The following is a 13,154-nucleotide window of genomic DNA, read 5'->3' on the forward strand; positions in this document are numbered from 1 at the left end:
AACTGGATTTATTTAGCAAGGCCTGCTCTGCTTTACAAGGCAGAGGACAAGTTGCCCCTTGTACCTTTCTGGGGAAAAAATGAAAAGGAACAATATAGACATCAAGGCAACTGTCCTCATGAGTTGACCCAGGAAGAAAAAAAGGCATCAGCAAGACAATGCCCAACGCTGAGTGGGAAAGCTAGGGAGGGATCTGATTGACAGAAAAGGAGAGGAATTAATTCATTGGAACAAAAGAGAGCAGAAGGGCTGGGCCAGCAGAGAAATAGGATGCACATGGAATGGCCCTATGGATGGAATGGTGATTAAAAAAACAAAACAGTCCTAATAGGATTACAACTGATATTGAATTCACTACAAAACTCTGGAATGATGTTAGGATTTTAATAAGCACCCCCCAAAGAGCACTCTGTCAATTTCACAAATGCCCATTCTCATCATTTGATTCTAAAGGAGGAGGAAGACCGCTCCACCTCACTGTTCCTACATTAATAATGTGCTTCATTCCTGTTATGCCTCAGAAACAAAGCCACTATAACATTTCAAGCTGTTTGGGGGAGAGTTTTAATATTCTCCCTGCTAATATAAACAGAACTTTATTAACTAAGTCCCAGAGACGTCACATTTGGGATGTAATCTAGGGCCTGGTGCCCATTCCAGTACTAACATCTGAAAATACTTCATGTGCATACTTTGTTTGAACAAGTAAGGCAGCATAAGCTTTCTCCCTAGAAAAATGGAAGGAAAAAAAAAGGTATTTTGTACTCCAGTGAGAAAGGCTGCTAATCCTAATTTGGGCAAAGACCACGGTGAATGATTCATACTGTTATTATTTTCATAATATCAACTTTCCCTCGGCTCTGAAGAATCTGTGTTAGAAATATAGCCAGTTCCATTCCATGGAGGGGAAAATGAAAAGAGAAGACCCACGTGACTTATATATGGATTGAAATTGCATTACAGCAGGCCACAGAACCCTCAACCCAACTGAGGCCCAGATGTGGCTCCTGTGCCTCGGCTCCTGGCCCAGTACGTCACAGTCTGTGCCTGCACACTCCATTGCACAGGGACGCTCAATCATGTAAGCAGAATGAGGCTCTGTGTCACTGGATACAGTCATTCCCAAATCATCCTGATCCCGTTCTCATGACCCAGCCTCTAATGACAGCCCAGACTCTCATAGCTACGGCAAATCCTCACAACTGCCAATCCCAGCACGGTAACAGAATAGCAAAACGTAGAAAGGGAAATGAAGAAAGGAGTAATGAGAGAGGGTATGGTTGTCTGGTTGTTCATAATCCCAACAAAACACTTGTCATGTGAATGTATTGCTAACATATATTAAAGTTGTTAAAAAATGTCCTTCCCGTAATGGAAATAAAAAGGAAAACGAGAAGGCATCATGCAATATGACAAACCAGCAAAGCTAAAGGGTAGGACGAGCTGGTTTTCGGCTATACCTGAGACCTGCTTTTATGCTTCCTGATATAGATGCACATAAGAGTACATGTCCACGAATGCACACAACATACCAATTTCTTAGTGTTTCCAGCTTACATCAATGCCTCCAGGAAAAAGCAATGACTACAAAGTTTATGGAATAACACTTAGAGGCTTCATTTGAATTCAAAAATCCTTTCCTCTATTTGTAAGTGAGTTAGATGTTCACAGGCTGAGACATCTCCTTCATTGGAGGAGCACAGATTCTGAAACGTAAAATAACAGCAAAGCATTCTTTTCCTGGATTTAAAAATCAGGTCGCAGTAAACTCAAAAATAACTCTGTAAAGACTAAGGATGGGAATAGAAGAGTTATTCTATAAATAATCACTAACATCCATATTCATTGTGAGCCTTTGAAACTCGCTGGACAAGTAGCTTCAGGAAAGCGTCGGCTGATCTGAACACGTTGCTTGGGGAACGCCATCCATATTCACGTCTTGGATGCGCTCTAATCAACAAATCAAAGTGCCTGACTAATTAAATGCTGATTGCTTGTTGCACAAGGGTGAAAGTCAACCATCTTAGCCGAGGTTTGAGTTATTCTAAGAAATGATGATAGTTAGGCTTTTTCAAGCCATTTTATGCCTAATGAGTACATTACCCTTAATGCAACTTCATTTAGGTTCATGATTACCTTGGTTTAACAAATAACTAACTGATAACTTTCTTATAATGCCCTAAATTTGGTAACTGACACTGTGGGCATGGCTGATAAACTTTGAACACTTGTCTGGGCTTGCCCATTGATGGTCAAAGGATAACTGGATGTCCCCCCACCCAAAAATGATTGTTCAGCCCCATGATGAAGGGACAGTGGTGCCTGATCTGGTACCTTTCATGATAGCTTAAATATCACTATCTATTTGGGATTAGAACATTTCTCAAAATCAAGATGGCAAAGGTAAAGGCATGAGACTTACTCTCTTAAAGTAAGAAGAAGGGCAATAAACAGATTCCAGGCTGTTTCTGAGCATCTTATCATTCCCTCCCTAGGGAAGTCTATGAACTGCTTCTAACTAGTGATGTTCAGTATATGATTTCCTTATCATTACTGCTATTTACCGTTTTCTCCTTAGATGACATTACCATATTTACCTGAAAGGCAATGCACGCTTTAGCTAAGTGAGAAAATCATTCTGTTTCTCTAATCCCTAAGAATTTTGCATATGTTGCTGCTTAAATGAATTTAAAGTATCTCACCAATTTATCAACAAAAATTATTTACTCTACTTGGCTTACAACTTTTTGATTTATCAGGTGCTTTTAATGTTGCATGTGTAAACAAGAAACTACGCAGATTCAGAGCGAGTCACTCTTGCATAACTGTCTCTCCTTCAGAAATTAATCAGGTTGATTGGAGGGACATTATGGAAAATCCCTCTTAAGTAATGTGGATTAATGATGTGCTACCACTTCCAAAAGGAGAGGGAAGGTAGAATTCTTCTGAAACATGGAATGCTGACAACATGTGGAATAACTCTAGCTAGTGGGTAAGAGCTTAAGCTCTGGACCCTGACAGGTCTGGATTTCAACTTTCATACTATGCATTTGTTAGGTGGTCTTGGGCTGGTTAGCTAATCAACTCAAGCCTTGGTGTGCTCCTCTGTAAAATGGAACTCATTATCACTAGCTCTTGGTTTGTGATAAGGCATCGATTAATGTCATGCCTACAAAGTCTTCAGCACTAGCTTGACAAACATTAAATGCTAAAGACCTGCATGCATCCCTACACTGTGTCTGGGAGAAAGCACTATCTCACCAGAAATGGCTCAGCTCTGATGGAGAAGCAAGGCAGCAGGCCGACAAAAGGGAAACGCATCAATTTGTTTTCAGGAGTCATGAACTAATGGCACCATCCTCCACCTCATGGTCAAGATGGTCAAGGTAGAAATCTAAGAGCCATCCTTAATTTCGCCTCTTTTCTCTTTGTTCAACCCATCACTCTGCACCACAGATTCTAACTTTAAAACATAGCCTGAATTCCCCACTCCTCTTTATTTATGCTTCTAGCACTCAACCCTCAGCCATCATCTACTCACCTGCAATACTGAAACCAGCCTTGCAACTAGTCTCCTGACTTCTTATCCTGTGTCACTTCCCAGCCCCATCAAATCCAGGTCCCATCCAACAGCTGGACCTGTCTACTTAAAACCTCTAATGGTTCCATATTGCCTTTGAGTCAAGTCCAAATTCCAAATAGGCCTCTACCAGCCCCTGCAATCTCACGCCCTGCCACTGCTCCCTCACTCGGCACACTCCGGGAGCACTCCCTCTATTCCCGTAACATGCTCAGCTGTTCCCGCCCCTGGGCCTGAGCGCAGTTTATCTTCTCTGCACAACAGGTGACTGCCTCGCCCTTTGCTTGGCTGGCACCCTCCTTGTCATCAAGATACAGCTGACACATTTCCTCCTAAGAAGTGAGAAGCCTGAATCCAAAAATGATTTATTCCCTGTCATAGTACCCCGCTCACTTCTCGACAACAGTTTTCTGCATTCGAGTGCTGTTTTTACGTTAGACTGCAGGCTTCACGAGAGCAACTGGAGCCCCTCTTTCATTCACTGCTGTGCTGCCTGCACTTAGGACAGTAATTGGCACACAGCAGTAACTTGGGAAAGAATGAATCATTCAAATGTCGTGAGGTATAGTGAGATTCAGACTTTATTCTACTGGTCAGAGTAAAGAGAAAAGCCATATGAGGAGAGGTTTTCAGGCAGTCGATACATTTCAGTGAAAGGAAGATGTCCTTGTCTCAAAAGAGCTGCCTGCCCCCATAAGCAGTAAGGTTCCCATCTCTGAGGGTATTCTAGCAGAGACTAGCCTACGGTTCATAGCTGACATTTATTTAGCCTTAACTAACTACATGCCAGGCAATGTCTTATGGAACATACTTGGGTTGTTTTATTTAATCCTCAAATGTCCCAAAATGATAAAACAATTAATTCTCATTTTAGGAGTGAAGGAAATGAGAACCAGAGATTCGAGAACTTGCTAAAGGGACACTAATAAGTGTCAGAGCCCAGACACGAACCCAGCTAGGTGACCCCAGAAGCCATATGCTAAACCACAATATCACCAGCCTCTCCGGAATATGAGGAGATGGCATATTGTCCCTGTACGCATGTAAATTTTTAAAGCATAGAGCTTTGTCCGAAGTGACACAGATGTCCTTGGATCCAGTCTCAGGTCTCAGAATCTTCTCTTATCCAGGTTTTCTGGTATCCAGCTTGGGAACTCTGAATGGCCTGCCAACAAATCTCTTCTATGTCTATCACAGGCCAGCACAGCTGTCATTCTGCTTGGGTGGCTGACATGCCGCATTCACCAGGAAGGGCACCTGCAGGCCTGAGCAGTCCCACTAGCAGAGAGTCTTTCCAATGGAGCTATTCTATGTTGGAACCAAAGCACGAGCATCCTCTGGATTTACTATTACATATAAGGCACGGTGAATAAGGATTTACAGATGCACATATACTTCCTTCACGATCTTTTCAATCAAACTGCTTTTTAACTATCGAGAAAGAGGTATAGGCCACCATCAGAGCACTTCACTGCAGACTGGCTCTGACTGTTCATCAGTTTTACCTCCAGATTACAACAAGTCACCAGGGTTCCTACCTGCCCAGTGTGACACAGTCAACAAAAGCGCCGAGTTCAGGACAGCCTGCAGCAGAAGCAGGGACAGTGGAGAAGGCAGCTAACCTGCATTGTGACTTAGGGATGGAAGAAAGGCATCAGGAATGAACATGACTGAGCATGTGAGATGTGCTGGGCCCTGTGCTAGATGCTTCCTGGGGCTGGGGATTCATTGAGATAACACAAGGTCTCAGCTCTGGGCCTGCTCAGCACACATTTCACAAACACCTATTGTGGCTTCTGCAATTTACTATTGTGACCATTATCTTTAATTATTATCATGCCCTATGAATCCAAAATCCTACAAGGTTTAAAATCAGAGCACAGCATCTACGGCCATGCCACCCTGAACACACCCAATCTTGTCTGATCTTGGAAGCTAAGCAGGGTTGGGCCTGGTTAGTACTTGGATGGGAGACCACCCAGGAAGACTGGGTACCATAGGCATTAAATAAATAAATAAATAAATAAATAAATAAATAAATAAATAAATAAAATTTTTAAAATAAAAAATAAAATCAGAGCACAGCTTATTCATTTAACTTAAAACAAAAGAAATTCCATCCTTTAATGCCCCTGAAAGGCATTTAAAAAAATATTTACACATACAGTCCCCAGCAACATCAAAATCCCTTCCTTTCCCACTCATTCCCCTCACATCCCCAGAAGAGCTGGCCTTGCCACATGCACCCCTCCCCAAAATCCCTCATCCACTTCTAAATGTCATTTTTTTCTTTTCTCCTAGTCTTTTTGACTGGGTTACCTCTCTCCCAACCAGAAAAACATTGCCCCCTATTTACAAGGAAGAAGAAAAGAAAGGAGGTTGGCAATTACAAGACCCTGTCTGGTGGCTGACAGAAGAGGGAGCTCTACGGACCTGCCCACGTTAACCTTTCTGCCCTCTCTTGGCATCACTAATATGGACGGCCATGTGAACTGGCAATACTGTCTCCATTTTTACGGATGCATAAATACTGACTTTTTATTACAAAGCCAGGAACTGAGATGAAGTCTAAGAGGGATGAAAAGAAATACCAGAAGGGGAGGGGGTGGGGGAGGATGACGAGGGTAGAAGGGGTCAAACATATGGACTTCAGGAGATTGGACTTCAGGTGGTGAGCACACTATAGAATATACAAATGCCATATTATAAAGTTGTACCCAGAAATTGACACAATATATTATCCAATGTTATCTCAATAAATTCAACTTAAAAAAAAAAAGAAAAAGAAAAAAAATTAAATGTCTAGGCCACATACTCAGAGATGGGAGAAAATCAGCTTTTCACAACTCCATTCTCTTTCCCTAAAAGAAGGAATAAGACTACACAGAATTCTACTTGTGGGGTGCAAGAAGAAACACAAGGTGCGGAGGTAGCTCTGCCAGAATGGGACACTCAGCTTCACTTCTTCCTGATGGGTGACCATCCATCAGCTGACCCTTCCACCTCCACTTCCGCATTCACAAACCTGGGATAATAATACTTGTTTCACAGGGTTGTTGTGAGAATTCAAAAGAGCACACTCAATAAATGTTATTTCCTCCCTTCAACCTGATGAGCCAGTTTAAAAAAAAATTCTATATGTAGCCATCTAGATGTGGCAGCAACACCTTTTTCTCCCTTTCAATATCAAATCCCACACCACAGTAAGAATTACTTGCAAAGAGTGCTTACTATTTCCTATTTCCAAAATACATTTTCCATTAGGTAATTCAAAGCTATTAAGGCTGCCAAAGCCCTAAATAACCAGGCCACATCAGAGCCAGCATTGCATGACCCGCACGCTATAAATGAATTGCTTCTAAACGTAAGTAGATATAGAGGTACTTTGATTTTACTCCGATATGACTCAAACTGATAGAAACACTGTAAATATTCTTCCCAAAGTTGGAAGCAGGCAACATTACCATTGGCAGCAAATGTGAAACCATTTTCATAATAATTTGTTGAGCCAAGAACCGCAAGAGTGGCTTGTGTGACAGATGAGAAGGCACTGGGTTTGATTGAATCAGACTAACCACATATTGCTTTGCTTCCATTATAGGCCCCCTGAGAATTCAGTCCCAGTGTCAGTCAAATCAGATACGAAACAAGAACCCAACCCTCCAGCCTGAGAATGGCCAGGAAAGTTATGTTATATTAGAAGGTAGAAAATTTAAAACAATTAGCACACAGTTGCCGGGATCAAGTTCTAAAGAATACATACAACACACTTTGTACGCAAATATAAAACCACAAGAAATGCAGAGAAATATAAAATCTTCCAAACACTAAATGTAATAAATCCATATTGTATGTTGTTGAGCATTAAGACTCAAGCTCTTTTAGTGCTTTCAATGTTCCACTGCAGCCTTTTCAAACTTGTGTATTTGCCAACACAACTAGATTTGATATTGATTTTTTGTTACAAAGCCAGGAACTGAAAGAGCTTGGAACCAAGTATATGATCCAGGGTAGGCCATTCATCATCATGCATCTCCAATTCTATAGAATTTTAGGGTGACAATGTCAACTTGTCATACATAGGACAATTAAGCAAAGGGATGGGAGATGTTTGTTGTATAAAATCAGTTAAATGAGTTTCAATTTCATTCCACATTCTGTGAACTTCCTTCTTCTTTTACACAGACACGTGAACAGACATACGCATACACGCCAGACAGAAGAAACTGGGCCAAGTTTTATATGAACTCATCTCAAAGAAATACTGAAAATGGGATCATATAAAGAAGAGAGAGCACCCAGCTTTCTGTTACTTCCCAGGCTAGAACTGAGCAAACCAGGCATCCCCAATCCCTGGACCGCAGACCGGTACCAGTCCATGGCCTGTTAGGAACTGGACCGCACAGCAGGAGATGAGCGCCAGGCGAGACAGCGCAGTGTCATCTGTATCTGCAGCCACTCCCCAGAGCTAGCATCACCATCTCATCTCCACCTCAAGTCATCAGGTACTAGATTCTCATAGGAGCACCAGTCCCTGGTGCCAGAAAGGTTGGGAACCACTAGAGTAAACTAACTAGGGGACTCTTGAAGCAATATCACATCTTGGTCTTTAGAAAATTAAGACTGAACCATGTACACTTGTTTCTGAAATGCTTTCAAATGATCAGTTTTGTTTAAGAGTCATGTCATTATGTTCTTTAGAGCCTCCCAGCAACTCTGTTGATTAATTCAGGGAGGTACAGAAGAGAACACAGAATAAAAGACATTATAATCTAGGTTGGGCACCCAGCCTGGGACTAGGGCCATCTGGAGAGGTACTTTAAACCTTTACACAATAAGCCATCATCGTGAGTCCCAGAGCTTTCATGGTCTAGATAAGACAACCAACAGGCAAGGCATGCAGCAACAGCTGGGGTGGAGGGAAGGTTTGCCCAGGCTTCCATGTGACGGCATTCATCTTCTGTCTTATTTCTATTCCCCCAGTCCATATTTATGCCTTTTTAGGGAACAGAGACATCTAGACCTAGAACCGTCAATAAGCTTGGCCTACAGGATGTGGCTGGAATTTGTGGGCTCACGTCTCAGGCTATTCATTCTCCCTTAGCAATCTGTCCACAGCCAGATGCTTCTCACCAATGAGCCAAAGCAATATGGAGGCACAGTTCTCATCTCCAGCAGCCGGAACACCAGCAGCAGGGAGATGAGCTTGAGGTAGTGTTTAGCCCTATGCACACCCGACGCCCACAGAGAAAGGAGACCGTGCATGACAGCTCTGGTGGGAACTTCCAAGACCCCACTCTGGTGCTATTTCTTAAAGATGAGGAAACTGAGGCCCAAAGAGGTAGGGGACTATAACCACACTTGAGCTCCCATGGCCCTAAATGGGTCGCATTTAGCATAATAGTAAAGAGCAAGATCTTCAAAGTTAAACACATCTCAGCTTTCCATCTCAGCAACTCCTCAGCTGTGTGACCTTGAGCAAGTTACTAAACATCCGAGGTTCAGGTCCCACATGTGTAAAATGAGGGGACTGACGGCACCTACCCCAATAGGGATGTTGCTAAGAGTCAGTGACAATTCCCAGAAATTGCCATGCATTTCAGCTAACATTATGATGCTGGTGTGATTTCTTAGCACCCCATTCCAACCGCAGCCCTTTCAGGATTAATTTTCTTCACTCAACAAATATACACTGAACACTGTGCCAGGCACTGTGGATTCAGCAGTGGCATATCAGGTGGCAGGAATCTCTGTCCTCAACCTTGGCCTGAATTGCTTGCATGGGGCCTAATTAATAGTCTCCTCTTGGTCAGGTGAGGGGCCCGTGTAGTTACCTGTTTAGCCCATGACTAGAAGCCTCGGCGAGGGGCAAGGAGTCTTAGCCCTGTTGGGCTGCATTTCCGAAATCTCCTGAGTATGCATTTTGTGTGTTGCCTGATTTGCTTCCCCTGCTTCTGAGTCTCCCTGCGGTAGATAAGGTCAGAGGCGGAGCTCCTTGCACAGGGATAACAGTGCCCGGCTGGGGTGGCCAGGACACTGCACTGTCTATCGAAAGAAGAAAGGGCTGGGTGGGGGGCATCCACAGTCCAGGGCTCTGCCTCTGATCTGCCACACTCTGGTTGCTGCCATCCAGGAGGCGGGTGCTGAGCCAGTTCTGGGGAGGTCAAGGCAATGAGCCCTGGTTTCAATTCACCACAGCGGCCTCTACACCTTACCTTCAGGAAGCTAAGAGCCAGACAAGGTGGCAGCCAGAGATCACAAAAGGTGAGAGTCTGAGGCACACAGTCATGGGTTGCATTCTTGATAAGCAGAAGAGACTGGAGAGGCAATGTAAAACCATCGGCAGCATCACCACCACTCTGATGACTAATCCATCCTGAGCTCGTTTTACTGTCTCGTTTTACTCCTGAGGACACTAAGTCTTGGTGAGGATAACTAACCGGAGGTCACTCAACAAGTTGCAGAAAGGACTTCACACCCAGGTGGCCTCAGATTCTTCATATGGCTGTACTGACAACAGCACTGCCTACAGCTCATATTCACAGACTTACGAGCCAGGCCCTATGCAGAGCAGTGACATTCTCTCATTTCATCTCCATCAAACCTCTATCAAGTAGGTGCTATTTCCTATTTTATAGAAGAGAAAACTAAACCTAACAGTATATCACACAAGTGGGTGACAAGGCTGGTATCTGACTCTAAACCCTGAGTCCCTAAGCACCACGTTCAAGAGAGGACCAGATTAGGAATCAGGAAACCTGGTTCTAGTCCCCACTTTGCCACTCACTGACCACATGTCCCCCACTGAGTAATCTTGATGGGCCCCCGGCCCCCCATCTGTGAAGTGGGAGAGCAGTACCTGCTTTCTGGAGTTCAAGTGACGCTCCAAGGGAAGGGTGTGACACACACAGCTGGGAGAGGGGTGATTACTGTGATGATAATGACCTTCCTCCGAACTCGAGATGCTGCCGGATGCAGCGGGATCCCAGACACAAATGTTATCCTGGTCCTATCATTTTAAGTCATTCTACTCTTCAAGCAACAGTATCAACAGAACATGTTGCAAAAAGGGCCACATACTTATTACATATTATAATACATAATGTGCATTCATTCATGTCTGCATTCAATTTATACCAGCACTAGGAAACTTAGACCAAAGAAAACTGCTAGCAGAAGCTTTAAGAGCAGGAGCTCTGTTGCCATGTACACGCCTGCCCCAATACTTAGCATGGCATCTACCCAGAATCTATCCTAATAGGAACGCAATTATTTCTAACTAATGTAAACAGTTAACAAATTACTATTATTTACTACTGTTAACCAGGCACTGTGTTATCTCAATCTCCCCAACCTATGAAAAAGGGGTTCTTTTTATTCCTATTTTACAAAGGAGAAAACTCAAGCTCAGAGAGGAGAAATAAGCTGGCCAGAGTCACAGAGCTGGTAAGTGGTGGAGCCAGAATTCCAACCCAAGTCCGTCTGAATCAAACCCAGAGCCCTTCTCCAGTACTTCCACCTGAGTACAATCAGAACCAGTCAGATACCAGAAATTTAGAGGACTCAATTTCTAGAGGACTAAAAGTGCCCTCAACAGGAAAATGGTTTTATCATTCAGGAAGAAGGGATCATGTCTCCTAGCTCGCCATTATTTTCCTAAAGCCTAGCGCACTCTTGGCACATTGCAACCAACCACTCAGTGACAACAAAATGTTCAATGACTGAATGAATATAGCTGTGGCCTATACCCTCAAACCAATTAGGATGAATAATAAGACAAAGGCATAAAAAGATAAACAGAAACGATGCCTCAAACACCAAGTGCAGGTTTCAGGACACAATAGATAACGGGGAATGGCGGTGGGGGGAGAGATTAGTGTGGGACCTGAGGAGGAAACTGTCCTTGAGCTGAATTTTGAAGGAACTTAGTATCTAAATAAGAAAGATGTGAGGCAATTTCACAGCACATTCAATCATGATTATTTTGTGGTAGAAATATTCCATTCCAACACAATTAAAAAAAAAAAAAACTCGATGTTTCCAATCCCAGGGAAAAAATAAATATTTATTCCTTAATTAGGTGCAGACCAAAGGAATACCATGTACTAAGCATTAACAAGCACTATGGCTCATGCAAATGAAAGATAAAGCCTTGCCCACTGAAGGTGCTGAATAAATACGAGCAGGGGCAGGGAGGCGGGAAGAATGGGTGGCAGAGTCTCTAATATCAATGAAAGAAAATGTCTTTGAACATATATTATGTGCCAAGAACCAGGCTTTCCATAGGCCTTTTCATCTAGGACTTATAAAAAACAGTTAGATTTTTTCCAACGATCATCAAAAACCTGGTTTCCTCCTGAGCAAAGAGGTGAACTATCTCCTAGCAGCCTCATCCCCTTGGCAACCTCACCCGCCACCGAAGTCAGGCCTCTGAGCCAGCCAAGGGAGAACCACGCTCTGTCAGCCCCCTGAACCAGACTCCCTCCACTCACCTAGAGAAGCCTGACATCGACCAAGCTCTTGGGGATCAGAGAGAATGCCAGAGCACCACCATAGCCAGTGTGCCATCAAAATTAGAGCAGCTATGAGAGCACCTTCCTAGAATGTAAATTTTAGTAGGTGGAAATTTTATACATTTTCATACCAAAACAAACACAGAGCATATTAAGGAATAGAACTCAAAATATGTATGAATTTTTTAAGATGAAACCTAAGACTTCAAAGAAATTTAAGGTTTGGGGAAGGCTGCCTCAGGCCACTCCCAGAAATGTGGTTCATGTTCCTCTATCATGGGGTGTTTGTGGTGGAAAACTGTAGAAGGCTGTGGGATATCAAATTTTGCAGACCTGGAAGCCCACAAGGCTCTTTAGGGTGCCTGCACATTTCTGATCTGATGCATGAGCGTTCATTTTAGAGGTAAACCCCCAGACACTAGGCTAGCTACAAGTTCCTGGGAACACACAACTCCCTATTCTAGAGATAGAACAACTGAAGTTTAAAGAGGTGAGCAGCTGGCCCAAGGCCAAAAAGTGGCAGAGCAGGGGCTCAGTCCACGTTCAGATTAAAAATATGGTCCCTTTCAGTGACCCGGGTGGTACACTGAAATGCACAGTGAAAAGATGAAAAAGATGACTCATCACAAAATACTCCCTATCAAATGAGTCCTGGAGTGAGTGGCGAGCAGAGAGCAATCCAAGGCAGGGCAGGAGAATGGGGCATCAAACAGGAAAGGAGAATGGATGATACACTTTCAGGTGAAGACCACCTTGGACAAAGACTGGACAACATTTGTGACTTTCATTCACCATAAAATAAGGATAAGGAATCTGAAATCTCACATCCTGCATTCAAATCCTTATTCCATCTCTTATTTGCAGTGCCTTGTAGACAATTTATTATAATCTCCGGCCTTAGTTTTCTCAGCTCTCTAATGAGACCCTAATTGACACAACCACACAACTATCTCAAGATGGTCAGGTGAGATATTTATAGATGACCCAGCAGTAGCTATTATAGTTCATTCAGTTAGATGTTCAAACTTTTATTAAACACTTGCTCCAGGACAGTTACTATA

General features: G+C 43.2%; 1 protein-coding gene and 1 pseudogene across 1 annotated transcript in view; one reads left to right on the forward strand and one right to left on the reverse strand.

The window, feature by feature from the left end:
* Positions 1–13,154, reverse strand: part of SPOCK1 (SPARC/osteonectin, cwcv and kazal like domains proteoglycan 1) — a 479,285-nt gene that overhangs the window by 196,217 nt on the left and 269,914 nt on the right. The window lies entirely within an intron of this gene.
* Positions 5,465–5,583, forward strand: LOC111741197 (annotated as a pseudogene).

This window comes from Pteropus vampyrus, unplaced genomic scaffold (assembly GCF_000151845.1).
Source record: "Pteropus vampyrus isolate Shadow unplaced genomic scaffold, Pvam_2.0 Scaffold74, whole genome shotgun sequence".
Lineage (NCBI taxonomy): Eukaryota > Metazoa > Chordata > Mammalia > Chiroptera > Pteropodidae > Pteropus > Pteropus vampyrus.